Source organism: Megalobrama amblycephala, linkage group LG7 (assembly GCF_018812025.1).
Source record: "Megalobrama amblycephala isolate DHTTF-2021 linkage group LG7, ASM1881202v1, whole genome shotgun sequence".
Classification (NCBI taxonomy): domain Eukaryota; kingdom Metazoa; phylum Chordata; class Actinopteri; order Cypriniformes; family Xenocyprididae; genus Megalobrama; species Megalobrama amblycephala.
The window spans coordinates 7146821-7155988 of record NC_063050.1 but is presented as its reverse complement, the minus strand read 5'-3'; the positions used below and the strand labels follow the sequence as shown (position 1 = coordinate 7155988).

General features: G+C 38.6%; 1 long non-coding RNA gene across 1 annotated transcript; it reads left to right on the top strand.

The window, feature by feature from the left end:
- The first annotated feature begins 5 nt into the window (after positions 1-5).
- On the top strand, positions 6-9115 carry LOC125271640. Its single transcript, XR_007185678.1, has 3 exons — positions 6-435; positions 622-940; positions 9061-9115. It is a non-coding gene; the product is annotated as an uncharacterized LOC125271640 (long non-coding RNA).
- Positions 9116-9168: the final 53 nt, after the last annotated feature.

Below are 9168 nucleotides of genomic sequence, written 5' to 3'. Positions count from 1 at the left end.
ATTTGACTGTGAAGCTTTTTTGAGGTTTATAAGAAGACAGGAAGAAACTTCTCCACCTATGAGATGTTTGTCCAGATAAAACCACATACACGAAGAAAACCACAGAAGCTTTCATTCTGACTGCAGAAGATGAGCTGCAACAATGTGATGGAAGATATTAACTTTTTGTTGTGTTTTTACCATACCTTTGAAAAATGTTCAGTGTTAAATAATAGAATGAAAATGCTTTTGACTATTAAGTCTTAATAAGAGCCAGAATAGAATTTATATTCAACTATAAATCATTTGTGAAGAGCCTATGTGGTTAAAGCTCTGTCGTGGGAGGATTCACACTTCAGCTCAAGTGCTTTCAGCAGACAACTTTATTAGATCAGACTTTTCAAAAAATGTCTCATGACCTTGCTTTGTTCTGTTTGTTCTGGTGGCATTTGACTGGTAAGTCATGAATATATTTTTTGTCTGAATATCAGTAACATTCTTCACATGTTAAATATCAAGGTAATTTGACGTATTTGGCACTTATCATAACGTAACTGACTTTGTAGCTTCATACATTGTGCTCTGGATAGAAGACAAAACTCTCAGAAGCTTTAATCAGTGTAAAATGTGTTTGTTCTCCAGGTGTGTTTGGTGATTCAGTGTCAGTGATGGAGGGAGATTCTGTCACTTTATACACTGAAGTTACCGAAATACGTGAAGGCGAAGACATACTGTGGAAATATGGAGCTGAAAACTCTCTGATAGCTAAAATAAAGAAAAAGAACCAAACCTTCCTTACATTTGACGGTCCTGATGGGAGATTCAGAGACAGACTGAAGCTAGGATCATCAAACTGGATCTCTGACCATCACAAACACCAGATCTGAACATGCTGGAGTTTATCGACTAGATATAAGTGGAGCGAAAGAATCAACAAAAACATTCAATGTTTCTGTCTATGGTGAGTAGAGACGTCATTTGTCTTGTGCTTCAAAAATGCTTGTTTATTCAGGAATATTCAGTACAAAGCTCAATCAACAGCATGTGGTATAATGCTGATTACCAAAAACATATTTACTTTTAGTTTTTTATGGTGAAGGACTGAAATTTTTGTAGGACTTATTTAATTGATCATTTATGCAGTGCAGACTATTTGTGACCCATGCTAGTAAATTGAGTCAGAATGCACACAGACTTTTTTTTTTTTTTTTTTTTTTTAAAGTGAAATGTCAGTTTTGTTTGAATTTGAGGTTTTCACAAAAATGAGTTCATGAGTCCCTGTCTAGCAATGCCAAATCTCCAAACTGTAATTGTACATGACACAGTATCAATGCAAAGCACAGCATTCCAGCTTTGTGAATATTTATTCATAGCAAATTCTCAATGGCATGAGTCCGAACCAGTGAATGTGATTTTAAAACCCATGCTGATGAAAAGTTTGTGCATGAAGACTCATCGTTCAGAGAGTGCATGAAGCCATGCGTTTGTGTAAAATAATATCCATATTTAAACAAGTTATGAAGTCAAATATCGAGCTTCCACCAGACTGCCTTCTGTATTCAACAAACGCAGGTCAAATTTGAAGTCGCAGCATTGATATGGCAAAAGTGTACTTTCCCAGCCAGCAATGACATGTGGGGCCCAGATGAGGGCTTCATGGGCGGCAAATGTGGGCTCCATTATGGGCTTGCACCCGGGATCCACATTGGGGCAAGCCGTGGAAGCCCAGACGTACTAAAAGTGGGACCTGTAAGGGTACTGCATGGGTCTTAATTGGGCAATTCATGTCAGACCCATTTGGGCCCCACCTGCCCAAAGGGGTCCAAAGTGGGCTTTGCAACATGGCTACACAGATGGGCTTTAAATGGGATCTGTAAGAGTCTTATGTGGGTCCTAACTGGGCAATTCATGCCAAACCCATTTGGGGCCCACCAGTCTGAAGGGGTTTAAAGTGGGCTTGCACCCGGGATCCACATGGGGGCCAGCCGTGGATGCCCAGGTGGGTTTTGAGTGGGATCTGTAAGGGTCTTATGTGGGTGTTAACTGGGCAATTTGTGTCAGACCCATTTGGGCCCCACCTGCCTAAAGGGGTTTAAAGTGGGCTTGCACCAGGATTCAACGGTGAATGCCCATATGGGCTTAAAGTGGGCTCTGTAAGGATCTTATGTTGGTCCTAACTGGGCAATTAATGCAAGGTAAGCCCAACCATTCATTTAAGGAAACAATCTAAGAAAAATTAAAAACGAAGAATGAATGTAAGTACAAGATAAATACAAGACACTTGATGCTTTGAACTGCAAGAAATATATTAAATTGAACAACAAAAATTATCTTTAAAAAACAATGTCACAACATACGGTAAACTAAAAAATATATTTTAAAAAAATCTCTGAAAAAAAACCTCCAAAAATACAATACAAAATACACTCATTATATAATAAATTGAACAACAAACATAATATTTAACAATTTAAATTTTACAACGTACCGGTAAATAAATAAAAAATATATATATTTTTAAAAATGTCTGAAAAAAGAAAACAAAACATCTCTCCAAAAAATACATCCAAAACAGTCATGGCGTTTGTGTTGTCGATGTTCTTTTTTACCCATAGATATATGAGCAATATCACACGAGTAGCCATGCGATATGGCTGTATATCAGCACGCTGTGATTACCTACGGCACGAATCACAGCGTGCTGATATACAGCCATATCGCACGGCTACGAGTGTGATATTGCGTTTATACAACAGTTCGACGGCACGAGTGTGTAAATAAATAAGAACAACAATGGAGTGTCTTTAAAACCCTCTTTTGTGCAGCACTACTTCCTTCCGCCACAGATTCAAATCTCAAGTTGTCAGTTGGACCAAGCCTCCGTTACTAACTCTAAAACGTCACTTTAGAACTAGTAATGAAGGAACGTTTAAAATCTCAAGTTGACAGTTGGTCCAAGCCTCCGTTACTAACTCTAAAACGTCACTTTAGAACTAGTAACGAAGGAACGTCGAGTCGCTTCATTGAAACACATTGAATTTTATACAGTATTAGAGAGAGCGAGAGAGAGTAGGCTATTACCTGTGTCTGATATATTGCATTACATTCATTCTTAAAGTCGATGTCCATAATATTATATCCATTATAAAAGTCCGTTTGAATGTCCTCTGAGGAAAGCGATCTTTGTATAACACCACAGCGCTAAAAACTTCCTTTGCAAAAGTTCCTTTCAATTTAAAAGTCTCTTGTGCTTCACTGACTCATTCTCCTGTAAAGTGTTGCCGCCATCTAATGGCGTATTAATGTAACTTTCACTCAATCCATATTACTTACTAATGGACATATTTATATAAAATAATATTTATTGAACAACAAATAAGCACAATTGTACAGTTCAGTCAAACAAAGCACTAGTTATTTACAAAAAACAAAAACAAAAAAAAAACATTTACGCTTGTATGTGGGTTTTACAAATATTTAACGAATGAAAAGGATTTTAAAGAGCTTGTGACAAAACCTCTTAACTCCATTGGATCCTCAAACTGTCAATCAAACCTCATTACATTAATCCGCCTCCCCTCGTGATTGAAGTGCGCACGCAGTTTGGACATCTCCTCTATGCAATGCCAAGTAAATAAAGATCTGAAGTTTGAAAAAAAAAATTGTAAAGCGTTTTCTTTACTCAAAAAACCCTATGTTTATAAAGTTTAATGTTTTACGTATTTGAAGAGCGGAGAAGAGTCTTCGTCTGATATGTCCCGTCTAGTTGAAGCCAATATGCTATATATAATGATGTAACATAACGTCGTTTATTATTATCAAATTTAACATAGCACAATTCGACTTGCTCTGGAACAAATAATAGATTAATAAAGACCAAAGATTGCCTGTTCTATGTACTCAAATTGAATAATGTCTCATGTTTAACCATTATAAGAGCCAGCGGCAAATCCACAAAGCACTGGCCGAGATGAAGCTGTTGTCGGCGGTTACAGAAGCACTGAACGGCCGCTGACGCCCTGGAGCTCACATCTCTGAAAACGTCAAAACAAGTTGTAAAATAGGCGCTGTTATTAAATATGAGTCACATATTTCAGGTCTAAACAACTACATTCTCGCCTAAAAAACTATTAAAACTACAGTTTGTGGTACAACAAGTAGTATTTGTAAAAATTACGGTTGATTTGGTCGGCCGCCATGCAGTGGCGGTTCTAGACCATATCAACTGGGGGGGCCAAGCTGGGGCCAGTTGTACTGTTAGAGGGGCCAGTTACATCACTTGTCAACCTTATTGTTGTCATATAATTTTCTGCACTGGGTATCGTTAAGGTTTTAACGGTATTACGGTATTCTTATCAGTACTTTTTGTTTATATATAATATAATATAATATATAAAAAGAACTGAATTAACTTTGGTTTATATTATATAGTGTCTGGCATTTTTGGTCTTTTATTTAAGATACAGTAAGAACATGAACAAAGAAACAAAGTAAAACAAACTGACAAATACAATAAAACAAAGATACAAATAAAATAAAGTGCTTTCATTTGTTCATGTGTTCAGGTAATATAGGCCTAGCCTATAAAAGAAATCTAAGTAAAGTAACCAAATGTAAAATAACACTTCATGGTTTTCACAGTATAAATTAATAGATCAATGCTTATTAAAGCTAACTATATTCAGATGAAGAGCTGTGAGTGATTTTCTCTTTGCATTTTGTTGTTTGATTAACACTGATGGTATAATCGCCAGAAGGTGACTGCTGCACATCAGATTTTCTCCCAGCTGTTCATGTACACTTACGACATAAACTGCGTTTAAGTAGTTAAACACGCTCCAATCCGGTCATTTTAACACATTTTGTGTATATTTGGACGTGCCCCTGAAGCCCATCGTGTAAATTGTTTGTCGATTTGCGACCCGTTTTGGAGCGCGCGCACACACATTCAGCCTGAGGAACAGCGTCTCTTGTGCGGATTATTGTGCTTTCAACGTTTTAAACTGTTGATAATAATTATTAAACATTTACTGCAATTTAGCAACAGTAAAGACTGTATTTTACAAAAATCACTGATTGTGCTGATTCTGACATTAAGTTTGGGTTTAGGGATGAAGGCGCATCTGTGAATAGAGTGAAGGTGTGCTAGACGAAACTAGTTTTTAATAGTTTTACCTCAGATATCTTCTGTCTGATCCTTGGAAGCCAAAATCGAAATCAAAAATAAAATTAGCTTAATATCACAGGCCTAAAGTGTAAGCAGACGTTTAGTTGTTTAGTTCTCTCCTCCATCGTCACCATTAATCAGGGCTTTCATGTTGTGAGCGGCTGCGCTGTAGCTCCTCTCTTCCTGGATTGCGACAGCAAAAATGCATTATAGACAAATGTCCTAATATTATTGCAGACTCAGCTGGCGACTCTGGCGAGATAGAATTTGCAAGATAATGTCTATACCGGGTTTCGGTACCCATCCCTATTACATTTCTGTTCCGCGTTGCCATTGTCTAATAACGGATGTAAAAAACAACGATCGCAAAAAAACAGTTTTGTAAAAATTATTTCACACTCCACATTTAGGGGGGCCACAAGGGGGTCCAAGCTTGTTGTCACAGGGGCACTGGCCCCCCCTGGCCCCCCTCTAGAACCGCCAGTGCCGCCATGACGGTCACTTCAAGCGGAGTGATACAAACGGTGAAAAGGTAGGAGGAGTGCTGTTATCGCTGAAATATCGTATGGCTATCAGCCAATCAGATTCGAGAACCAGACAGAACTGTTGTATAAATATATATAAGACCCATATATGTGTTCCCAGTTCAAACCCATGCCAACTTGGCCCATAAATATATCATGCAAGAACCATATATGTTTTCCCAGTTCAAACCCATGCCCACTTGACCCATAAATATGCCATTCAAGACCCATATATGTATTCCCAGTTCAAACCCATGCCCACTTGGCCCATAAAATTTCTATGCAGGACCCATATGTGCATTCCCAGTTCAAACCCATGTCCACTTGGCCCATAAATATGTCATGCAAGACCCATATATGTGTTCCCAGTTCAAACCCATGCCCACTTGACCCATAAATATGCCATTCAAGACCCATATATGTATTCCCAGTTCAAACCCATGCCCACTTGGCCCATAAAATTTCTATGCAGGACCCATATGTGCATTCCCAGTTCAAACCCATGTTCACTTGGCCCATAAATATGTCATGCAAGACCCATATATGTGTTCCCAGTTCAAACCCATGCCCACTTGGCCCATAAATATGTCATGCAAGACCCATATATGTGTTCCCAGATCAAACCCATGCCCACTTGGCCCATGCCTGTCCCTTATGGGGCCCATGTAATCAGCTCATATGGGCTTCCTATGTGGGACTCGTACTACAAAACCTACATGGGACCCGCTGATTTCACCCAGCCAAAGCCCATGCCCACACAGTACCCATGGAACCCGTAGTTAACCCATCTGGGCCCCACGTGTCATTGCTGGCTGGGTTTGTATCACATGTACTAGAAATGATGCAACATTTTCATAATTCGCTTTTAAGAAGGTGTTAATATTAGCAGGTGATAAAAAAGTAATATTGTAAAGACAATTCTACATAAAAAGGTGTAATATCAAATAAAATATGATTGCTATAAACACTCACAGGTGCACTTGTGGCAGTTGTGGTTCAATGCCCACTAAGCCAGGAACGGCACATCTGCATGACATCACAATCTTACTGTAAACAGCTACTTCTTCAGAACCACTTGCTGCACGTCGACTGAACACCTGTGGGCATGACAACGATCCGATGATGCAAAATTATAGTTGTCTTGCACCGGAGGCGGTCATATGCAAACGACTGGTGCTAGGTGACGTCACGTTGCCCCATAGGATCCACAACGAGCCATATTTGGAGATTGATTAAATAAAGCTTTGTTTATAATGAGGAGGACGTCATAAAGGGATAGTTCACTCCAAAATGAAAATTTTGTCCTCATCTTCACACCCTCAGGTTGTTTCAAACCTGTATACATTTCTTTGTACTGCTGAAAGCAAAATAATTTATTTTGAAAAAAAGTCAGCTTTGGGCCACCATTGACTTAAATACTATGGAAGTCAATGGTGGCCCAAAACAGCCTGAATACAGATTTTGAAATCTTCAAAATATCTTCCTTTGTTTTCAACAGAACAAAGAAATTTATACCGATTTGGAACAACCTGAGGGTGAGTAAATGATGACAGATTTTTCATTTTTGGGTGAACTATCCCTTTAAGCTATGAAACTTGCAGAAATATATATATGCTGGTCATATAATTAGAATATCATCAAAAAGTTGATTTCACTAATACCATTCAAAAAGTGAAACTTGTATATTATATTCATTCATTACACACAGACTGATATATTTCAAATGTTTATTTCTATTAATTTTGATGATTATAACTGACAACTAAGGAAAATCCCAAATTCAGCATCTCAGAAAATTAGAATATTACTTAAGACCAATACAAAGAAAGGATTTTTAGAAATCTTGGCCAACTGAAAAGTATGAACATGAAAAGTATGAGCATGTACAGCACTCAATACTTAGTTGGGGCTCCTTTTGCCTGAATCACTGCAGCAATACGAGTGTTTACGAGTTTTGGGAAGCGTTCCTTCGAAGGAGGGGGGTTGTTCTTACGCATGCGCTCATTTCAAAAACTCAGTAACGGTCTTTGGTTTCTCAGTCGATGAAAAGATCCTCTTTAGCACCTTTAAGTACTCTTTGATTTTGTTTATGTTTCACGTTGCCTATGTTTGCTAACCTCTTATGTTCTTTTTGCTTTAAGGGAATGTAGGGGGAGGGTGCCATTTTTGTTTGTACTTCTCTCTGTTTTTCTCCTGGTTTTGGCTAGGTAGGGAGAGAGGGAAGTTTTATGTATTTTATTTGTGTGTTATTTTTGTCTAGGCAATTTATAAAAATATTGGGTTAGTTAGTTTGGGTTCTGTTTGTTATGTTGGCCTAGCCCTCCCCTGAAGTTTTGTTCCCAACGACTTTGTTAACATTTTTGAGATCCTTTCAATTAAAAAACTCTAATTTGAATTAGGGCTAGGGCTGGGGGATATATCGCATGTGATTGTCACGCGCATTTTGTCAGTAAAGCCGGTTCCCTGATTACCGCTAAATCGCCATCACCTGCTTTCAAATGGAGCGGCATTTAATAGACAGAACCGTAGATCACTGAAAAGCCACGCAATATCACGCGTTCATTATCGAAGGCGATTCATCTGCGATATGAACGCGATATTGCGTGGCTTTTTTAGTGATCTACGGTTCTGTCTATTAAATGCCGCTCCATTTGAAAGCAGGTGATGGCGATTTAGCGGTAATCAGAGAACCGGCTTTACTGACGAAATGCGCGTGAGAATCGCATGCGATATATCGCCCAGCCCTAATTTGAATTTGTGTTTGTGTTGATTCTGGGATGGGAGGTTGGATTGCCCTGGTTCTCTCTCCAAGATTTTTTTTTTTTTTTTTTTTTTGTTTTCTTATTTTGTTACTGGCTCCCCAGCCCTAGATGGGTAGTTATGTAACAGTTAGAAGCAGGAAAAATGGGCAAGCGTAAGGATTTGAGCAAGTTTGATAAGGGCCAAATTGTGATGGCTAGACGACTGGATCAGAACATCTCCAAAACTGCAGCTCTTGTGGGGTGTTCCCGGTCTGCAGTGGACAGTATCTATCAAAAGTGGTCCAAGCAAGGAACAGTGGTGAACCAGTGACAGGGTCATGGGTGGCCCAGACTCACTGATGCACGTGGGGAGCGAAGGCTGGCCCGTGTGATCCGATCCAACAGACGAGCTACTGAGCTCAAATTACTCAAGAAGTTAATGCTGGTTCTGATAGAAAATTAGAACCTTTTTTTTTAAAAAATAGTATTGTCCCAGAATATTCCTATATCTATTTCAATGTTTAATCATTTTATATTTTGAGATGATGAAAACACTTACTGACCGTCAACACACTCAACACATGTAACTAGAAAACAAGAGTGCTGCTTAGATTTATCTGTATTCCTTTTATTTTCTGATGTTTTTCAGCTTGTCTGCCTGTTCCTGTCATCAGCAGTAACTCTTCACAATGTTCTTCATCATCATCATCATCAAATTGTTCATTGGTGTGTTCAGCTGTGAATGTGAGTCATGTGA